General features: G+C 42.6%; 1 non-coding gene and 1 pseudogene across 1 annotated transcript; both read left to right on the top strand.

The window, feature by feature from the left end:
• Gm14116 (predicted gene 14116) lies at window positions 5,686-6,521 on the top strand (annotated as a pseudogene).
• On the top strand, window positions 16,003-16,140 carry LOC115489619. The gene has a single exon (XR_003954204.1). It is a non-coding gene; the product is annotated as a small nucleolar RNA SNORA48 (small nucleolar RNA).
• Window positions 16,141-20,299: the final 4,159 nt, after the last annotated feature.

Raw genomic sequence — 20,299 nt, 5'->3', positions numbered from 1 at the left:
CAGATTACATATGACAGACTGTAGGACTACTTACTCCTTTCAGATAACTAATATATTAGAGAAACTTGAGACTTATTTTCATTTTTACAACATACATTTGGAGGTAGACAGTCTAGAAACAGCAAAACAGTTCTATAAACTCATCAGGAGCCCAGATCTCTGAAGCCATCTGTTCTGCCATCACTAGACAACTCTTTATCTATTTCCTCTACATGACACACTTATTATTCATGGAAAGTTAGATAAGACTTCTGAATGTCTTTGTGGTCGTTTATATTTGGGAAAGATGTTTGTTCTACTCTGTAGAATTGAAGCTAGGCAGCTAGTAAAGACAATGATCTTATTAACTACACCAAGAAAATGACTGGCTCTTTATGCTGGAACTCCAATGGCTCAGGCTCTAAGATCAAGAATTGATAAATGGGACCTCGTGAAACTGAAAAGCTTCTGTAAGGCAAAAGACACAGACAATAGGACAAATCAGCAACCTACAGACTGGGGAAAAAAATCTTCACCAACCCCACATCTGATAGAGGGCTAATATCCAGAATACATAAAGAACTCAAGAAGCTAACCTCCAAAACATCAAATAACCCCCAAAATGGGGTATAGAGATAAACAGAGATTTCACAACTGAGGAGTCTCGAATGGCCAAGAAGTACTTAAAGAAATGTTCAAAGTCCTTAGTGATCAGGGACATGCAAATCAAAACCACCCTGAGATTCCACCTTACAGCAATCAGAATGGCTAAGATCAAAAACGCAGGTGACAGCAGATGCTGGTGAGGAAGTGGAGAAAGAGGAACACTCCTTCATTGCTGGTCGGATTGCAAACTCACACAACAACTCTGGAAATCAATCTGGAGGTTCCTCAAAAAATTGGAAATAGATCTACCTGAAGACCCAGCTATACCACTCCTAGGCATATACCCAAAAGATATCCCACCCTGCCACAAGGGCACGTGCTTCACTATGTTCATAGCAGCCTTATTTGTGATAGCCAGAAGCTGGAGTCAACTCAGATGTCCCACAATGAAAAATGGATACAGAAAATGTAGTTCATATACATAATGGAATACTATTCAGCTATTAAAAAACGAGGACATAGCCGGGTGGTGGCACACTCCTTTAATCCCTGGTCTACAAAGTGAGTTCCAGGACAGCCAGGGCTATACAGAGAAACCCTGTCTCGGAAAAGAGAGAGAGAGAGAGAGAGAGAGAGAGAGAGAGAGAGAGAGAGAGAGAGAGAGAGAATGAGTTTTTCAGGCAAATGTATAGAACTAGAAAAATATCATCCTGAGTGAGGTATCTCAGACCCAAAAGGACATGCATGGTATATACTCACTAACAATTGGATCTTAGCCAAAAAGTACAGAATACACAGAATACAATCCACAGAACTCAAAAAGGTTAACAAGCCAAAGGGCCCAAGTGAGAGTTCTTCAAACCCACTTGGGAGGGAGAAGAAACAAGAGGGCAGAGGGAGGGGGGAGGAAATGGGTGGGGAAGGGGGAAGGAGGAAAGGAGAAGGGGGAAGGGAGGAGGGGGAAGGGAGGAGGGGGAAGGGAGAAGGGAGGGGGAGGGGGGAAGGGAGAAGGGAGGGGGAGGGGAGAAGGGGGAAGGGAGGGGGAGGGGAGAAGGGGAACATGATCAGATATTGGGGTGGGACCAGGAGTAAATCCCCCAGGGCCACCAGAAGGAACAGAAATATACATACAACCTTGGGAGGTGGGAGGTGGGGGACCCTCTAGAATATACCAGAGAACTTGGAAGTGAGAGAATCTCAAGACTCAACGGGAGGGACCTTAAATGAAATGCTGAAGAGTGGGGAGAGAGAACCTGTAGAATCTATCTCCATTAGAAAGACAGGGCATCAAGTGGAGGGATGGGGTTGCCATCCCACAGTCAAAAACTCTGACCCAGAATTGTTCCTTTCTAAAAGAACTACAAGGACAAAAATAGAGAAGAGAGTGAGGGAAAGGAGCTCCAGGGACCAGCCCAAATTGGGACCCATCTCAAGAGAAGGCTCCAAGGCCTGACACTATTACTGATGCTATGATGTACTTACAGATAGAAGCCTAGCATGGCTAACCTCCAAGAGGCCCAACAAGCAGCTGGCTGAGACAGAAGCACGTACTTGCACCCAACCAATTGACTGAAATCGGGGACCCCTGTGGTTGAATTAGGAAAAGACTGGAATAAGCTGAGGAGGAGGGCAACCCCATAGGAAGACCAGCAGTCTGGACAGACCTGGAACCCTAAGATCTCTCAGACACCGAGCCACCAATCAAGCAGCATACACCAAGCTGGTCTGAGGCCCCACACACATATACAGCAGAGGACTGCCTGGTCTGGCCTCAGTGAGAAGAGAATCACCTAACCCTTGAGAAACTTGAGGCCCTAGGGAATGGAGAGGCCTGGCAGGGTGGTGGTAGGGTGTGAGGGTGCGGGTACATCCTCTTGGAGACGGGGGAGGAGGAATGGGATGAGGAACTGTGGGAGGGCAGAACAGGAGGGGGATAATGACTGGATTATAAAAATAGGTTAACAACAATAACAACAACAACAACAAAAAGATCAAATAGTCCATTTCTCAAAAGACTTTGGATAATTTTTAGTCACAAAAAGCAGAACATCCCCGTTACCTTAGGTAAGTTGAGGAATTAAGGGGAAAGCACACATGAGGAAGGAAGGCTTTGTTCCCATTGTTTCCTATTACTTTCTTATTTATTTTTATTGAAAATATTCTTCTCTCATACAGTCCATCCCAGCCACAGTTTCCTCTCCCTCTACTGCTCCCAGCTTTTCCCACATCCTCCTCTACCCCATCCCACTTCCCCTAAGCTTCCCTTCAGAAAAGAGCAGGCCTCCAAAATGACAGCGACCAAACAAGACAACATAAGATGAGGCAAGGCAAAACCCCTCATACTGAGGCTGGACAAGAAAATCCAATGGGAGGAAGAGTCCCAAGAGCAGGCAAGTTTTTAAAGGAATTCTATTATTTTCAATAAAGTTTACTATCTCCTTGTGTCAACTCTTCTTTTGAGATGGGGTCCTAACAGCCCACACTAAACTTGCATACAGGAGAGGATGACTTTGCACTTAGGGTCCTCCTGCTTCCACCTCCTTAGTGCTAAGATTGCAGGCATATACTACCACACGACGACAGAACCCAGGGCTTTGCACAGGCCAGGCAAGCTGTCTACCAACTGAGTTACATACACAACTTCTTACATGCTTTGAAAAGGAAAATTACTTATTGAGGGTGCATACTACAGTGCACATATGGAGATCAAAGCACAACTTGTGAGTCCTGGGGATTTAACTTATTGAAGCTTATTGGCAAGTACCCTTACTAAGCCATCTTGCCACCCTAAACAAATTATTATAGAGAAAAAAATTGTCATGTGGTTAAGAACTAAGGCTATACCAGTTCTATTCACTGGGGAAGAAGCAGGATTGGAAAACTTGGCTCAGTAAAAGCTTAAAATTTGCAGTCTCCTATTCCTGACCTTTTGAAGATGTGTGGGGTCACCTATTTGAGGTAATGAAAGTACAGCTTTAGCACCCTGCTATGATAATATTATCTGGCACTGAACACTGAACATACCTCTTATTTTAAATAGAACTCATTTGTTTTCTTCATGACTTATACTTTAATAAAAACCTAAATCAAGAGACAGTGGCTCCCTCTCTAAGAGCCCAGTCCATGGTTAGCAAAGAGCAGGCTTAGACTAGGCTGTGGTTTACTCTCCTTAGTGGTTATTTATGATTCTTCTGTTATGCTTATTCTAAAGTCTACTATCGTTTGAGCAAATTTACTTTCAACTCTCCACTGAGTTCACCAAAGACAAGTAATCCTCCTGCAACTGGCAGGGCTGAAGACTAAGCCACCCGATATGCAATTAAGCATATCCCAAGGTTCAGCTGCTATGCTACAGTTTACATTCATTACAGCCATTTAGCAAGGTTCTGCTGCTTATGCCCTGCTCTGGATGGGGATTTGCATCCTTCATTAGCATTCTGGTGCCAGTGAAGATGCTGGGGCATATTCCACTATCAGGTTGAATCACAGTATTATGAGATTATGGCTGCAAATTTCACCCTTCTGCTGCTAGCAGAGCCCTCTAGGAATAGGCCTGTTCAAGCAGCTGTGCCAGTTTTTGATGGGAAAGCTGGAATGAGTTCCCTGTAAGGAGCATGAACCAGGGTGGGTTAGACTGGTTGTACAATTTTGAACGAGAACCCAAAATGGGTACACATAAATACAACTTGAAAATCACCAATTCAAAATCAAATAACCCCACTAAAAAATGGGGCTCAGAGCTAAACAAAGAATTCTCACCTGAGGAATACCGAATGGCAGAGAAGCACCTGAAAAAAATGTTCAACATCCTTAATCATCAGGGAAATGCAAATCAAAACAACCCTGAGATTCCACCTCACACCAGTCAGAATGGCTAAGATCAAAAATTCAGGTGACAGCAGATGCTGGCGTGGATGTGGAGAAAGAGGAACACTCCTCCATTGTTGGTGGGATTGCAGGCTTGTTCAACCACTCTGGAAATCAGTCTGGCGGTTCCTCAGAAAATTGGACATAGTACTACCGGAGGATCCAGCAATACCTCTCCTGGGCATATATCCAGAAGATGCCCCAACTGGTAAGAAGGACACATGCTCCACTATGTTCATAGCAGCCTTATTTATAATAGCCAGAAGCTGGAAAGAACCCAGATGCCCCTCAACAGAGGAATGGATACAGAAAATGTGGTACATCTACACAATGGAGTACTACTCAGCTATTAAAAAGAATGAATTTATGAAATTCCTAGCCAAATGGATGGACCTGGAGGGCATCATCCTGAGTGAGGTAACACATTCACAAAGGAACTCACACAATATGTATTCACTGATAAGTGGATATTAGCCCAAAACCTAGGATACCCAAGATATAAGATACAATTTCCTAAACACATGAAACTCAAGAAAAATGAAGACTGAAGTGTGGACACTATGCCCCTCCTTAGAAGTGGGAACAAAACACCCTTGGAAGGAGTTACAGAGACAAAGTTTGGAGCTGAGATGAAAGGATGGACCTTGTAGAGACTGCCATATCCAGGAATCCACCCCATAATCAGCATCCAAACGCTGACACCATTGCATACACTAACAAGATTTTATCGAAAGGACCCAGATGTAGCTGTCTCTTGTGAGACTATGCCAGGGCCTAGCAAACACAGAAGTGGATGCTCACAGTCAGCTAATGGATGGATCACAGGGCTCCCAATGGAGGAGCTAGAGAAAGTACCCAAGGAGCTAAAGGGATCTGCAACCCTATAGGTGGAACAACATTATGAACTAACCAGTACCCCAGAGCTCTTGACTCTAGCTGCATATATATCAAAAGATGGCCTAGTCGGCCATCACTGGAAAGAGAGGCCCATTGGACACACAAACTTTATATGCCCCAGTACAGGGGAACGCCAGGGCCAAAAAGGGGGAGTGGGTGGGTAGGGGAGTGGGGGTGGGTGGGTATGGGGGACTTTTGGTATAGCATTGGAAATGTAAATGAGCTAAATACCTAATAAAAAATTTAAAAAAAAAAAGAAAATCACCAATTCAGCTTTCTGCCTGCTGGTGCGGTGAGGGAAGAAGCATTGCTAAGGTGCTCATCCCTGCTGTCCCGTCTAAGTCAGAGCATCCTAAGGAGCCAGAGCAGCTTCATCAGAGCGCCAGGCTTCAACGCACCTGGTGAGTCTCTGAGGAGTCATTTAAGCAATGGGGAGCTCACCAACTGTGCGGTAATGAGAGATTCAAATACCAAGCGCTCCAAAGGCTTCGGATTTGTCACCTACACAGTGACAGTGGGAGTGGATGCAAATATGAATGGAAGACCACACAAAAAATGGATAAAGAGTTGTGGAACAAGAGAGAGTCTGGGTCAAGAAAAGACTCTCAAAGACCAGGTATCTGCTTAACTGTGAAGAAGATCATTTTTGGTATTGGAGAAGAAACCAAAGAACATGACTTCTGACATTATTTCACTTTTGGTGACCATGGCTCAGTGAATGAGACTGTCTGTCATTCAGAAATACAATATTATAAATGGCTACAACTGTGAAGTAAGAAACAGTCCAATGAAGCAAGAAATGGCTAATTCTTTATCCACCCAAAGAGTTCAAAGTGGTTCCAGAAACTTTGGTAGTTGTCTTGTAAGTGGTTTTGGTGGCAGTTACAGTTTTGATCACAGTGCTCTTCAGTGTCCATGTGTCTTTGGTGGCAGCTGTGGTGATAGAGTATGGTGACTGTGCAGGTGGTTATAATTAATAGTAATGATGGAAGCAATTTTGGAGATGTTATAAGCTACAGTGATTTGTGAAATTACAACTATTGGTCTTCAAATTTTGGAGCAGTGAAGGGAAGAAACTTTGAAGGCAAAAGTTCTAGCCCTTATGTTGCTGGCAGCCAATATCTGTTAAGTCACAAAACCAAGGTGGGTATGGTAGTTCCAGTATCACTAGCTGAAATGTTCTAATTCTTGCCAGGACTTAGGAGCCTATCATGAGGAGAGGCAGAGGGCAACAGGAAAACTACAGGTTACAACAGATTTGTGAATTCATCCAAGCATAGTGGTGGTGAGGCCTAGAGTCTATAAAAAGGATACATTTTAGACAGTTCTTCTGCATATGGGCAAAAACCCTTCAGAACAATACTTGTGACTAATTTAATAACTGGTTATTTCAGTTTCTGTTCTGTGGAGAGTGTAAAACACTTTACTGTATACTTTTTGTTATTACCCATACTGATAACTGCTAAATACAATAGTCTGATCATGAGCCTGAACACCATGATACCTTCTTTTCTTTTTGTATTATTTATTTATTTGGTTGGTTGGTTGGTTGGTTGGTTGGTTTTTTTGGAGATAGGGTTTCTCTGTATAGCCTGGCTGTCCTAGAACTCACTCTGTAGACCAGGCTGGCTTTGAACTCAGAAATCCACCTGCCTCTGCCTTCCAAGTGCTGGGATTAAAGGCATGTGCCACCACTGCCCCAGCTTTTCTTTTTTTAAAAAAACAGGGTTTCATATTTATTTCAATAGTTCAGCAAATACATACACACATATGTATATGTAGATACATGTTATAAATATATATATATATATATGGAAATTAAGACACAAAACACAATAAAACACTACAACTAGGATTTCAGCTAAAGAGCGTAGAAAAGTTCACTGTACCTCCTGGTACTTTGCTATAGCTTTGGGTTTTGAACACAAGGACACAGATTTCAATAATCACATAAAGTTAGTTTACACTGTTTACAAATAGAAACACTGGCAATAAAGTGATAATTCAGGACAATGGAATTCTGGGAAAAATACGTTATGAAGCAGAACCTCACAGGAGTTCCTGATACTGCAAATATCTCCACTCAAACATGAATGCTGAATTTTCCTTTCTAGTTATTAATTATATAGATTTATACATTTTTTTCTTGAGAATATATTTCCAAACTAGGAAAAGGTTAAAAAACTGGAATGAAGTATATAATTTTTTAAAATTTTTTCATTAATTTGTTGTGAATTTCACATTATGCACTTCAATCCTACTCATCTCCTTGTCCCTTTGTATCTGCCCTCTGCCATGCAACCTCCCTGCCAAGAAAATAAAACAAGATAGAATAAAAAACTCAACAACAAAAACCCTGTCTTGTCATGGAAGCTTTCTCTAGTGTGTCACAGTGTGTCACACAGTGTACCCTTTTGTCCACACATCTTTACTTGCAAAAGTTTGTTGCAATGAGTCATTGGCCTGTTTTAAGGCCTCTGGCATCTGCTACACTGTGAATGCTGGATCCTCACCAGGACTCCTCTTAGATACCCTATTGTTACTCTGTGTCAAGGAGACCCTGTAGCTCTAGATTTGTAGGACTGGACCCTTCATGTGCTCCAGCAGTTCATAGATGAGGTAGATGCTGGGATGGGTCAACTCAAACCCATGAATATGTGCCTGGATGGTCGCTGAGTTGCCACCAGCCCTCCTGCTCCCATACCACCAGAGCTAACTCTCCAGCACTATTTGACTATCTTTCTTTTGGTCACCAAGGCAGACTGGCCCTGGGAAGATACTTGTGTGTGTGTGTGTGTGTGTGTGTGTGTGTGTGTGTGTGTGTGTGTGTGTGTGTAAAAACAAACTATTTTGCTTTGCAAGAAATAAGGAAATTTTTGCTAAGGATGTCACACATGTACTCTGAGCTAATTATCTTAGTTTTCCATGAGATAGTTCTGATACAATCACCAATTCTCAACACTAGATAGTTTGACATTGGGTGATATATTTTTTTAAACAATACCACAGATTTTACAACAGGCCATAGTGTTTCACATATATTCTGTACATGTAGCATAAATGTTACAGTGAAAACTTGTAAGTTTATCTTACTCAAATATCATTTAAAAATTGATTTGTGAGACCTGGGTCAAGTCATGTTACCTTTCTGGGAACCCATCATCAGATCACCAAGTGCCTTCATTTTAAATATGCCATGTCAAGTTAGTCTACTTTGAAGCCATCTTGGTTAACTTTTCAACAGTCTGGAGTTAGAATTCCTTCATGGTAATGTCATGTTCCATTTGAAATTTACTTATTCGGTTAGCGAGAATTTTATTGAGGATTTTTGCATCGATATTCATAAGAGAAATTGGTCTGAAGTTCTCTATCTTTGTTGGATCTTTCTGTGGTTTAGGTATCAGAGTAATTGTGGCTTCATAAAATGAGTTGGGTAGAGTACATTCTACTTCTATTTTGTGAAATAGTTTGTGCAGAACTGGAATTAGATCTTCTTTGAAGGTCTGATAGAACTCTGCACTAAACCCGTCTGGTCCTGGGCTTTTTTTGGCTGGGAGACTATTAATAACTGCTTCTATTTCTTTAGGGGATATGGGACTGTTTAGATGGTCAACTTGATCTTGATTCAACTTTGGTACCTGGTATCTGTCCAGAAATTTGTCCATTTCGTCCCGGTTTTCCAGTTTTGTTGAGTATAGCCTTTTGTAGAAGGATCTGATGGTGTTTTGGATTTCTTCAGGATCTGTTGTTATGTCTCCCTTTTCATTTCTGATTTTGTTAATTAGGATTTTGTCCCTGTGCCCTCTAGTGAGTCTAGCTAAGGGTTTATCTATATTGTTGATTTTCTCAAAGAACCAACTCCTCGTTTGGTTAATTCTTTGAATAGCTCTTCTTGTTTCCACTTGGTTGATTTCACCCCTGAGTTTGATTATTTCCTGCCGTCTACTCCTCTTGGGTGAATTTGCTTCCTTTTTTTCTAGAGCTTTTAGATGTGTTGTCAAGCTGCTAGTATGTGCTCTCTCCCGTTTCTTCTTGGAGGCACTCAGAGCTATGAGTTTCCCTCTTAGAAATGCTTTCATTGTGTCCCATAGGTTTGGGTACGTTGTGGCTTCATTTTCATTAAACTCTAAAAAGTCTTTAATTTCTTTCTTTATTCCTTCCTTGACCAAGGTATCATTGAGAAGAGTGTTGTTCAGTTTCCACGTGAATGTTGGCTTTCCATTATTTATGTTGTTATTGAAGATCAGTCTTAGGCCATGGTGGTCTGATAGGATACATGGGACAATTTCAATATTTTTGTATCTGTTGAGGCCTGTTTTGTGACCAATTATATGGTCAATTTTGGAGAAGGTCCCTTGAGGTGCTGAGAAAAAGGTATATCCTTTTGTTTTAGGATAAAATGTTCTGTAGATATCTGTCAGGTCCATTTGTTTCATAACTTCTGTTAGTTTCACTGTGTCCCTGTTTAGTTTCTGTTTCCACGATCTGTCCATTGATGAAAGTGGTGTGTTGAAGTCTCCCACTATTATTGTGGGAGGTGCAACGTGTGCTTTGAGCTTTACTAAAGTGTCTTTAATGAATGTGGCTGCCCTTGTATTTGGAGAGTAGATATTCAGAATTGTGAGTTCCTCTTGGAGGATTTTACCTTTGATGAGTATGAAGTGTCCCTCCTTGTCTTTTTTGATAACTTTGGGTTGGAAGTCGATTTTATCCGATATTAAAATGGCTACTCCAGCTTGTTTCTTCAGACCATTTGCTTGGAAAATTGTTTTCCAGCCTTTCACTCTGAGGTAGTGTCTGTCTTTTTCCCTGAGATGGGTTTCCTGTAAGCAGCAGAATGTTGGGTCCTGTTTGTGTAGCCAGTCTGTTAGTCTATGTCTTTTTATTGGGGAGTTGAGACCATTGATATTAAGAGATATTAAGGAAAAGTAATTGTTGCTTCCTGTTATTTTTGTTGTTAAAGTTGGTATTCTGTTCTTGTATTCCAGGGATGCAGGGATGGTTTAATATACGAAAATCCATCAATGTAATCCATTATATAAACAAACTCAAAGACAAAAACCACATGATCATCTCATTAGATGCAGAAAAAGCATTTGACAAGATCCAACACCCATTCATGATAAAAGTCTTGGAAAGATCAGGAATTCAAGGCCCATACCTAAACATGATAAAAGCAATCTACAGCAAAACAGTAGCCAACATCAAAGTAAATGGAGAGAAGCTGGAAGCAATCCCACTAAAATCAGGGACTAGACAAGGCTGCCCACTTTCTCCCTACCTTTTCAACATAGTACTTGAAGTATTAGCCAGAGCAATTCGACAACAAAAGGAGATCAAGGGGATACAAATTGGAAAAGAGGAAGTCAAAATATCACTTTTTGCAGATGATATGATAGTATATATCAGTGACCCTAAAAATTCCACCAGAGAACTCCTAAACCTGATAAACAGCTTCAGTGAAGTAGCTGGATATAAAATTAACTCAAACAAGTCAATGGCCTTTCTCTACACAAAGAATAAACAGGCTGAGAAAGAAATTAGGGAAACAACACCGTTCTCAATAGTCACAAATAATATAAAATATCTCGGCGTGACTCTAACTAAGGAAGTAAAAGATCTGTATGATAAAAACTTCAAGTCTCTGAAGAAAGAAATTAAAGAAGATCTCAGAAGATGGAAAGATCTCCCATGCTCATGGATTGGCAGGATCAACATTGTAAAAATGGCTATCTTGCCAAAAGCAATCTACAGATTCAATGCAATCCCCATCAAAATTCCAACTCAATTCTTCAACGAATTAGAAGGAGCAATTTGCAAATTCATCTGGAATAACAAAAAACCTAGGATAGCAAAAACTCTTCTCAAGGATAAAAGAACCTCTGGTGGAATCACCATGCCTGACCTAAAGCTTTACTACAGGGCAATTGTGATAAAAACTGCATGGTACTGGTATAGAGACAGACAAGTAGACCAATGGAATAGAATTGAAGACCCAGAAATGAACCCACACACCTATGGTCACTTGATCTTCGACAAGGGAGCTAAAACCATCCAGTGGAAGAAAGACAGCATTTTCAACAATTGGTGCTGGCACAACTGGTTGTTATCATGTAGAAGAATGCGAATCGATCCATACTTATCTCCTTGTACTAAGGTCAAATCTAAGTGGATCAAGGAACTTCACATAAAACCAGAGACACTGAAACTTATAGAGGAGAAAGTGGGGAAAAGCCTTGAAGATATGGGTACAGGGGAAAGATTCCTGAACAGAACAGCAATGGCTTGCTCTGTAAGATCGAGAATTGACAAATGGGACCTAATGAAACTCCAAAGTTTCTGCAAGGCAAAAGACACCGTCAATAGGACAAAAAGACCACCAACAGATTGGGAAAGGATCTTTACCTATCCTAAATCAGATAGGGGACTAATATCCAACATATATAAAGAACTCAAGAAGGTGGACTTCAGAAAATCAAATAACCCCATTAAAAAATGGGGCTCAGAACTGAACAAAGAATTCTCACCTGAGGAATACCGAATGGCAGAGAAGCACCTGAAAAAATGCTCAACATCCTTAATCATCAGGGAAATGCAAATCAAAACAACCCTGAGATTCCACCTCACACCAGTCAGAATGGCTAAGATCAAAAATTCAGGTGACAGCAGATGCTGGCGTGGATGTGGAGAAAGAGGAACACTCCTCCATTGTTGGTGGGATTGCAGGCTTGTACAACCACTCTGGAGATCAGTCTGGCGGTTCCTCAGAAAACTGGATATAGTACTACCGGAGGATCCAGCAATACCTCTCCTGGGCATATATCCAGAAGATGCCCCAACTGGTAAGAAGGACACATGCTCCACTATGTTCATAGCAGCCTTATTTATAATAGCCAGAAGCTGGAAGGAACCCAGATGCCCCTCAACAGAGGAATGGATACAGAAGATGTGGTACATCTACACAATGGAGTACTACTCAGCTATTAAAAAGAATGAATTTATGAAATTCCTGGCCAAATGGATGGACCTGGAGGGCATCATCCTGAGTGAGGTAACACATTCACAAAGGAACTCACACAATATGTACTCACTGATAAGTGGATATTAGCCCAAAACCTAAGATACCCAAGATATAAGATACAATTTCCTAAACACATGAAACTCAAGAAAAATGAAGACTGAAGTGTGAACACTATGCCCCTCCTTAGAAGTGGGAGCAAAACACCCTTGGAAGGAGTTACAGAGACAAAGTTTGGAGTTGAGATAAAAGGATGGACCATGTAGACACTACCATATCCGGGGATCCATCCCATAATCAGCTTCCAAATGCTGACACCATTGCATACACTAGCAAGATTATGCTGAAAGGACCCTGATATAGCTGTCTCTTGTCAGAGTATGCCTGGGCCTAGCAAACATAGAAGTGGATGCTCACAGTCGGCTATTGGATGGATCACATGGCCCCCAATGAAGGAGCTAGAGAAAGTACCAAAGAAGCTAAAGGGATCTGCAACCCTATAGGTGGAACAACATTATGAACTAACCAGTACCCCGGAGCTCTTGACTCTAGCTGCATATGCATCAAAAGATGGCCTAGTCGGCCATCACTGGAAAGAGAGGCCCATTGGACACGCAAACTTTATATGCCCCAGTACAGGGGAACGCCAGGGCCATAAAAGGGGAGTGGGTGGGTAGGGGAGAGGGGGTGGGTGGCTATGGGGGACTTTTGGTATAGCATTGCAAATGTAAATGAGCGAAATACCTAATAAAAAATGGAAAAAAAAAAAACTTCAAGTCTCTGAAGAAAGAAATTAAAGAAGATCTCAGAAGATGGAAAGATCTCCCATGCTCATGGATTGGCAGGATCAACATTGTAAAAATGGCTATCTTGCCAAAAGCAATCTACAGATTCAATGCAATCCCCATCAAAATTCCAACTCAATTCTTCAACGAATTAGAAGGAGAAATTTGCAAATTCATCTGGAATAACAAAAAACCTAGGATAGCAAAAACTCTTCTCAAGGATAAAAGAACCTCTGGGGGAATCACCTTGCCTGACCTAAAGCTTTACTACAGAGCAATTGTGATAAAAACTGCATGGTACTGGTATAGAGACAGACAAGTAGACCAATGGAACAGAATTGAAGACCCAGAAATGAACCCACACACCTATGGTCACTTGATCTTCGACAAGGGAGCTAAAACCACCCAGTGGAAGAAAGACAGCATTTTCAACAATTGGTGCTGGCACAACTGGTTGTTATCATGTAGAAGAATGCGAATCGATCCATACTTATCTCCTTGTACTAAGGTCAAATCTAAGTGGATCAAGGAATTTCACATAAAACCAGAGACACTGAAACTTATAGAAGAGAAAGTGGGGAAAAGACTTGAAGATATGGGCACAGGGGAAAAATTCCTGAACAGAACAGCAATGGCTTGTGCTGTAAGATGGAGAATTGACAAATGGGACCTAACGAAACTCCAAAGTTTCTGCAAGGCAAAAGACACCGTCAATAAGACAAAAAGACCACCAACAGATTGGGAAAGGATCTTTACCTATCCTAAATCAGATAGGGGACTAATATCCAACATATATAAAGAACTCAAGAAGGTGGACTTCAGAAAATCAAATAACCCCATAAAAAATGGGGCTCAGAACTGAACAAAGAATTCTCACCTGAGGAATACCGAATGGCAGAGAAGCACCTGAAAAAAATATTCAACATCCTTAATCATCAGGGAAATGCAAATCAAAACAACCCTGAGATTCCACCTCACACCAGTCAGAATGGCTAAAATCAAAAATTCAGGTGACAGCAGATGCTGGCGTGGATGTGGAGAAAGAGGAACACTCCTCCATTGTTGGTGGGATTGCAGGCTTGTACAACCACTCTGGAAATCAGTCTGGCGGTTCCTCAGAAAATTGGACATAGTACTACCGGAGGATCCAGCAATACCTCTCCTGGGCATATATCCAGAAGATGCCCCAACTGGTAAGAAGGACACATGCTCCACTATGTTCATAGCAGCCTTATTTATAATAGCCAGAAGCTGGAAAGAACCTAGATGCCCCTCAACAGAGGAATGGATACAGAAAATGTGGTACATCTACACAATGGAGTACTACTCAGCTATTAAAAAGAATGAATTTATGAAATTCCTAGCCAAATGGATGGACCTGGAGGGCATCATCCTGAGTGAGGTAACACATTCACAAAGGAACTCACACAATATGTACTCACTGATAAGTGGATATTAGCCCAAAACCTAGGATACCCAAGATATAAGATACAATTTGCTAAACACATGAAACTCAAGAAGAATGAAGACTGAAGTGTGGACACTATGCCCCTCCTTAGAAGTGGGAACAAAACACCCATGGAAGGAGTTACAGAGACAAAGTTTGGAGCTGAGATGAAAGGATGGACCATGTAGAGACTGCCATATCCAGGGATCCACCCCATAATCAGCATCCAAACGCTGACACCATTGCATACACTAACAAGATTTTATCGAAAGGACCCAGATGTAGCTGTCTCTTGTGAGACTATGCCAGGGCCTAGCAAACACAGAAGTGGATGCTCACAGTCAGCTAATGGATGGATCACAGGGCTCCCAATGGAGGAGCTAGAGAAAGTACCCAAGGAGCTAAAGGGATCTGCAACCCTATAGGTGGAACAACATTATGAACTAAACAGTACCCCGGAGCTCTTGACTCTAGCTGCATATGTATCAAAAGATGGCCTAGTCGGCCATCACTGGAAAGAGAGGCCCATTGGACACGCAAACTTTATATGCCCCAGTACAGGGGAACGCCAGGGCCAAAAAGGGGAAGTGGGTGGGTAGGGGAGTGGGGGTGGGTGGATATGGGGGACTTTTGGTATAGCATTGGAAATGTAAATGAGCTAAATACCTAATAAAAAATGGAAAAAAAAGAAATTTACTTATGACTGGATAAAGAAGCCATTATCTTTAGAAATCTTAGTGTAGTTGAACTACTAATTTACTGTTGTGATATTAATGAGTTTTTCCATTCAAAGACTCATCCAAACAAGTCACAGAATTATTTGGACCAGTCTAAGTTTATAAGGACCCCTGAGATCTCTCAGACACTGATACACCAAATAGGCAATATACGCAAGCTGGTCTGAGGCCCCCAACACATATACAGCAGAGGAATGCCTGGTCTGGCCTCAGTGGGAGAAGATGCACCTAACCTTCAAGGGATTTGAGGCCCGAGGGAGTGTGGAGGCCTGACAAGTGGGGGAGGGTAGACATCCTCTTGGAGACAGGGGAGAGAAGGAATGGTATGAGGAACTATATTAGGGTAGATCAGGAGGAGGGCAATGACTGGGCTGTAAAGAAAATAAAGGCAATAAAAATTTTTCAAGAAAAAATAAACAGATGAGCACCAACAAAAAACCATAGTTGTTGGTATTATGAAAACTGAATGATGGGAAAAGGTAAAATAATAGAAAAGAAAGTATCTTGTGTATCATCCATTGTCATGTGTCAAGGACAAAGGACACAAAACAGTGATGAAGGATGTCATATAATTTATCAGATGGGACAGAGTCTTGAGGAAGATTTTGGTAATGATGATAAAAGGGAATGAGTCAATAGGTCACTCATTTAAAGTCTGCTAATTAACCTCCCTGGCAATGGGCAAAGAGACACCTTGGTGTTGTTCTTATATCAGTCAGGGGCAGAGCAGAATGCAGTTCTTTGTTCATCCTAGCTTGATGCCTGCCTTGGTGGCTAAAACTCTCTTATACCTAGATCTCATCAAAATCAAATCAAATCCAGACAGCACAGCACAGGAGGAGAAAGATAAAAACCTGTGGACCACCATGCCACCCATAAACCTGCCCTCCAGTGTGCATGGCACAAGTGGGCCATGGACACCCACCTGTCATCATGCCATGCAGCACAGGGGCCCACTAGCTGTGTGGTCAGCTTGCAACAGGAGCCACATGCACCACAATGTGTGAGTATGGGGTGGTCAGATGGGAGAGAAAGAGAAGTGGAGACACTTGAGCATTATGAAAAGAGATGGAATTGGAGATTCAAGAGTAGAGAGAAATAACCCGTTGTGAGTGGCCAGCCCTGCCACATAGGGACATGGTGCGGTCCCAGCATGAGATGCTACTGAGAGCCATTTCTGAGTCCATGGCTACACAAGGGCAGTGGCATGTGTCGATGTCCATGGCTCACATTACCACTAGAGAACATGGGAATACTTCTGGTTGAGGGACTATAAGATGTATGAGCCTCTGGGGATTGTGTGGATATCAAGGGGCTTGCATAACTGGCTCCACCCCTCACTGGATATGGCACTCTGGAGAGTTGTCTCCATCTCTCACCAGCAGCAGCACATGGGAACATAGGCTCTGTACCTCACCCAGGCGGCACAGTGGAGGCGACCTTGGTGGATCAGTTCTGGGTGAGCCAGCCCTGAGGGCCTGAGTGTGGAAGAGCTGCCCCCATGAGTTGTCTGCTGTGAGGTGTCATAGATGCAGGAAGGATGCCTTCCCCCACTTGCCCCTCACCCACTGTGGTAGTCTGGAGATCTAGCCTCAGAATCGGGAAAGTAGAGGTGCCCCTGCCCCTCATTGAATGTAGCACTTGGGAGTACAGGCCCAGCACCTCATCTGGGCAGCACAGCAGTGCTGCTGGCCTGGTCAAGGGGGAGCAGGTAAGACAGTCCTGAGGGCAGAGTAAGGGAGAGCTGACCCTGCCACTTATCTGACATGAGGTGGCGTGGGTGCAGGGACGATGCTTTTCCCTCTTGTCCTTCACCGTACAGCAGTTGAAAGATTGGGCCTTAGGACCATGAGAGCAGGAAAGCTGTCCCTGTCCCTCACCTGCTGCAACACTCAGGAGAGAGGGCCCTAATGACTGGGAATGCAGGTGAGCCAATCCTGAGAGTGACAGCTTAGGAGAGTTGGCCCCAGTACTTGTCTCCAGTGAGATGTCATGGGAGTAGAAATGATGCCTTGCCCATCTTGCAGCTCACCTCTTTTTTTTTCTTGTTTTTTTTTAATTATTATATATTTTCCTCAATTACATTTCCAATGCTATCCCAAAAGTCCCCCATACCCTCACCCCCCCATTCCCCTACCCACCCATTCCCATTTTTTGGCCCTGGCGTTCCCCTGTACTGGGGCATATAAAGTTTGCAAGTCCAATGGGCCTCTCTTTCCAGTGATGGCCAACTAGGCCATCTTTTGATACATATGCAGCTAGAGTCAAGAGCTCCGGGGTACTGGTTAGTTCATAATGTTGCACCTACAGGGTTGCAGATCTCTTTAGCTCCTTGGATACTTTCTCTAGCTCCTCCATTGGGGGCCCTGTGATCCATCCAATAGCTGACTGTGAGCATCCACTTCTGTGTTTGCTAGGCCCTGGCCTAGTCTCACAAGAGACAGCTATATCACGGTCCTTGCAACAAACGCTTGCTAGTGTATGCAATGGTGTCATCGTTTGGAGGCTAATTATGGGATGGATCCCTGGATATGGCAGTCTCTAGATGGTCCATCCTTTTGTCTCAGCTCCAAACTTTGTCTCTGTAACTCCTTGCATGGGTGATTGTTTCCAATTCTAAGAAGGGGCAAAGTGTCCACACTTTGGTCTTCGTTCTTCTTCAGTTTCATGTGTTTTGCAAATTGTACCTTATATCTCACTATACTAAATTTCTGGGCTAATATCCACTTATCAGTGAGTACATATCATTTGAGTTCTTTTGTGATTGTGTTACCTCACTCAGGATGATGCCCTCCAGGTCCAACCATTTGGCAGCTCACCTCTTGTGGCAGTCAGGAGAGCTGGCCCTGAGGTCATGAGAGCCGGTGAGATGACCCTGTTCCCCTCCTGCTGCAGAACTCTGGAGAGGGGACCCTGCACCTTGACTAGGTAAATCTTGTCATAGATGGGAAATCAGAGTATTACATTATGATCTCTATAACTTAAGAGATCTTTCAGCTGGTATGGAAATTATATATTTAGATGAATTTAGTATTGAATTAAGATACATATAAACCAAGGCTGGAGAGATGACTTCATGGTTAAAAGCACTGCCAAGTTTGGTTCCCAGAGCCCATGTCATGCGTCTCACAACTGTTGAGCTCTGGAAGGGGAGTGGAGGGGGGCTCAATACCTCCTTCCAGCCTCAGTAGATACCTGTACACACATGGCATACATTCACAGAGAGATACACACAAACAATTAAAAATAAAGCAAATCTTAACAAAATCAAAAAGATGACTATAAACAGACTACAAGCCTACCATGCAGGTGCATTGCCTATAATCCCAGTAGTTGGATGATGAGACAGGCATCCAAGACAGGCCTTGGCTACAAAGCAAGTTTGAGGCCATCCAAGGCTACATAGGACCCTGACTTACAAACAGAAATAATAATGAGTAATTAAACAGACTAGAATAGTATGCCCTCAGAGAACCTCTTCTCCTTACTATAATCTTCAGGGTTGTGGAGGGCTGGTCTCTGCTGATCTCCACACTTATGCTGTCACATCTCTTTACTCTTGCATCAGCATCCAGCCAGGCAGGCTTCGGTGCTGTTCCCTGTACTTGGCAGATTTGGAGCCCACACAGTTGCTATTCACTAGGCCAAGGTGCTCTTTCCCTGAACACTCACACTGCTCTTGCATTTGCTTAATGTGTGACTTCAGACAAATAGGAGCCCTCCTTAAACATGGACTTTACTATGCCATTCCCAACTAGTCTTGTTTTTATAAGTATAGTCATTTGTTATCCGAATAATGTCAGTAAAACTATCTGAGAGCAGGAACTTTGGTTTCCTCCTCAGCATATTCTTAGTGCCTAGCATCAAGTCTGAAATACAAAAGGTACTGGAGTGGATATCAAATATGTAAACTGATATATTATATGATAAAATACATAACCACAAAGGAACCCAGAGAAGAAACTGTGTTATTGCAGTGTTTGGTTGGGGATATTAGCTCAGTGGTAGAACACTTGCCTGTATGCACAAGGCCCTGGGTTCATGCATAACAACAAAAGCCTTGAATGTATAGGAGAATGGACTCACAACCCAGTTGTGAGAGAACTTATATACCTCACTCTAACAGGCAAAGGGGAATGTTTCTAGTAGTTTTCTATGGCTTTTGCTTGACAACTGTTTGGGTCTTTCTCTCTCTCTCTCTCTCTCTCTCTCTCTCTCTCTCTCTCTCTCTCTCTCTCTCTGTGTGCGTGTGTGTGTGTGTGTGTGTGTGTGTGTGTGTATGTGTGTGTGTGTGTGTGTGTGTGTGTGTGTGTGTGTGTGTGTGTGTGTAGCCCTGGCTGTCCTGGAACTCACTCTGTAGACCAGGCTGGCCTTGAACTCAGAAATCCGCCTGCCTCTGCCTCCCAAATGCTGGAATTAAAGGCATGCACCACTACTGCCGAGCCCTTGCTTGACACTGTAATGTTTAATCCAAGTAAATAGTAAGAGTTAATCAAATAAAACTATACCCATACTTGAGAATTTTGTTTTTATTGAGTATCAGATTTGCTAGTGTGGTTGGAAATGTTGCCTGAAAATAAGCTTTGAAGAAACTGTAGTTACTGGATCTATTGTCTGAGTTGATTCCTTTGCAGGTAGGCACCATAAAGCTGTTTCTCGGTGTGTGGCTTTCTTCTACACTAACAATCTAAGACTGGGAGCATCTTATGAAACACAGAGTGGAAATGATAAGTTAGCTGGGAGAAGATTATATGCTGTCTTTCTCCATGATTAATGAGGCTCTGATTCCAAAGGTTCCAGAGATTCTATTTGGTTTACGTGCAGTTTTCTCAGGTTACTCTGAACTGACAGCTAAATATGCAGCCTCTTTGTTGGCACCCTTTATGGGTAGGTGCAGCTGGATGGAGCTCAGCCACAAAGGAGATCCCCGTGTTATCATTAATGGTGACTTAGTGTAACAGAT

This window comes from Mus musculus, chromosome 2 (assembly GCF_000001635.26).
Source record: "Mus musculus strain C57BL/6J chromosome 2, GRCm38.p6 C57BL/6J".
NCBI classification, from domain to species: domain Eukaryota; kingdom Metazoa; phylum Chordata; class Mammalia; order Rodentia; family Muridae; genus Mus; species Mus musculus.
The sequence above is the reverse complement of the archived record's forward strand: the minus strand, read 5'-3'. Positions and strand labels throughout refer to the sequence as shown.